This window comes from Physella acuta, unplaced genomic scaffold (assembly GCF_028476545.2).
Source record: "Physella acuta isolate Inbredline_101_S28 unplaced genomic scaffold, ASM2847654v3 ptg001455l, whole genome shotgun sequence".
Taxonomy (NCBI): Eukaryota; Metazoa; Mollusca; class Gastropoda; family Physidae; genus Physella; species Physella acuta.
Genome location: NW_026732970.1, coordinates 1 through 3,340, shown reverse-complemented (window position 1 = coordinate 3,340; position 3,340 = coordinate 1).

The window sequence follows — 3,340 nt, the reverse complement described above, 5'->3', positions numbered from 1 at the left end:
GAGTGCGTGGTTTGTTGACGTGTAGGCGAGCGTGTGTAGTGCGTGCAGACCGACTCAGCCGAGTCGCTTGCGGTGGAAAATTACCGCTCGCTTAGTTCGTTTTATAAAAGCTTATATATGTTTTGATTTATATGTATGTAGAGAATATATGAATGTGTATAAGTTTGTAGTGGGGCGGAATAATCATAATCCTACATATACATATAATATATATATATTACGTATTTGTATATATATGTATGAGTATATATATATATATATATATATATATATATATATATATATATATATATATATATATATATATATGTATAAATATGTTATTCTACGTCTATATCTAATATACATATATATACATATACATATATATACATTATATATATATATAATATATATATTACGTATTTGTATATATATGTATGAGTATATATATATATATATATATATATATATATATATATATATATATATATATATATATATGTATAAATATGTTATTCTACGTCTATATCTAATATACATATATATACATATACATATATATACATTATATATATATACATATACATTTATATACATTATATATGTATATATATATATATATATATATATATATATATATATATATATATATATATATATATATATATATATATATATATATCCATATATTAATATATTACCATATATACACGCAGCAAACCCATCGATGTTGAACTCTGTAATGTAATTTAGCGGACAGAAAAAGAACGGCACTAAACCAAATACAATTAGTTATTTTAAAATTCTCGTAAATTTTACAAAATAAGATATTGTAAAGAATTAATGGAAAATGATAATAAAATAGATATAAAAAACCGCACCCTAACGCCCATGACATAATGAACCACAAACTAAACCCCACACCACCCGTCCCACACTTCGGCTCTCGCCCTCCCCTTGCCAACACTTCACACACCACACAGCATAACCCAAATCTCACCCAGTGCCGGCGCCAGGTTATTTAGCGCCCTAGGCAAAACTTATTAAAACGCCCCCCCCCCACCGGGTAATATTTTTTCGGACCACCTTATTTTATATATACATATATATATATATATATATATATATATATATATATATATATATATATATATATATATATATATATATATATATATATATATATATATATATATATATATATATATATATATTAGAAGACAGTCTCACTAAATTCTAATTTAAATCATTTGATTGCAAAGTATATCCATCACGAGACCACAACCCACCCAGAGATTGGCTCGAACTCATTTCTTGGTTTGAATAATCGTTTTAAAATTTCTTTCGGACAAAAACTATCAATCATGGAAACTTGATATGTGTAATGGTTTCCTGCGTTCTTTTTTTTTTTTTTCATTTATTCTATTAATTTGGAATTAATTCCTTTTTAGTCATTTTTAGTTTTAATTCGCTTAGTAAAAAAATATTTTAATTAGTTTTATCGGCACCCCGAATCGACTATTTAAAGGAGAGAATTAGTCATGGTAGTGGTGTAAAGATTTGCCTATTTTTCGTAAGACAACTTTTTCTCTCTACGCAACAGTGTGTTTTATTTACTGTAGAAAAATCACTGCTGCGATCGATTAGTTTTTTTTTCATAACCACTAGTCTATCAAGGTGCAAAAAGTATTATGGATTTTGCGCCCCCCCCCCCTCTCCCGGAAAAAAAAGCCTGGAAGAAACACTGGTTAAAAAGCGCCCCGACCTTTTCACCAACGCGAATACTTATATATAGGTCTAATTTGAAGATGGGGCGCAAAATTGATAGTTCGTCCTGGTCACCTTTGTATATAGATAATGTAATCTAATCAAAGTGATAAATTATTAGGTACTTTTTAATAATTGTGATTTCACATTTTTGCGCCCCCTACGGACAGCGCCCTAGGCGACGGCCTAGTTAGCCTTATAGGTAGCGCCGGCCCTGACCTCACCCCACTAACCACACTAACCCAAACTTCACCCCACTAACCCAAACCTCACCCCACTAACCCAAACTTCACCCCACTAACCCAAACCTAACACCACTAACCCAAACTTCACCCCACTAACCCAAACCTCACACCACTAACCCAAACCTCACCCCACTAACCCAAACCTCACCCCATTAACCAAAATCTCACCCCACTAACCCCACATTCAAGCAACTCACCAAACACAACACGCGAAGAAGATCAATACCCTACACCACCTCAATCCACACCTTAACCCACACCACACCTCAACCCACACCACCTCTCCACACCTAAACCCACACCACCTCACTACACACCTTAACACACACACCTCACTACATAACTTAACCCACACCACACCTCAACCCACACCACCTCTCCACACCTAAACCCACACCACACCTTAACCCACACCACCTCTCCACACCTTAACCCACACACCTCACTCCACACTTTAACCCACACCACAACCCACACCACCTCAATCCACACCTTAACCCACACCACCTCTCCACACCTTAACCCACACCACAACCCACACCACCTCTCCACACCTTAACCCACACACCTCACTCCACACTTTAACCCACACCTTAACCCACACCACCTCTCCACACTTTAACCCACACCACCTCACTCCACACTTTAACCCACACCACACCTTAACCCACACCACCTCTCCACACCTTAACCCACACCACCTTACTCCACACCTTAACCCACACCACCTTACTCCACACCACCTTACTCCACACCTTAACCCACACCACCTTACTCCACACCTTAACCCACACCACCTTACTCCACACCACCTTACTCCACACCTTAACCCACACCACCTCACTCCACACCTTAACACACACACCTCACACCATACCTTAACCCACACCACCTCTCCACACCTTAACCCACACCATACCTTAACCCATACCACCTCTCCACACCTTAACCCTAACCCTAACCCTAAACCTTACTCCACACCTTAACCCACACCACCTTACTCCACACCTTAACCCACACCACCTCACTACACACCTTTACCCATACGACCTCACAAAGTATGACATTCCAGATTTTTGAACATTGCCAATCACATTATACGCATTTTCAATCAATTTTTTAAATGTTAGTGTATTATCTATAATAATAGTTTCGCTGTCTGTCTATCTATCTATCTGTCTATCTATCTATCTATCTATCTATCTGACAAGAACGCTGTAGAGAAAACACAAGCAAAATAAAAACATGCACAGTAATTCGAAAAACGAAGTATGACGCGGTCACATTTAGCATAGAGTAGAAAATAATCTCAAACCAGAGAGTGCACACAGTAATATGACGTCATT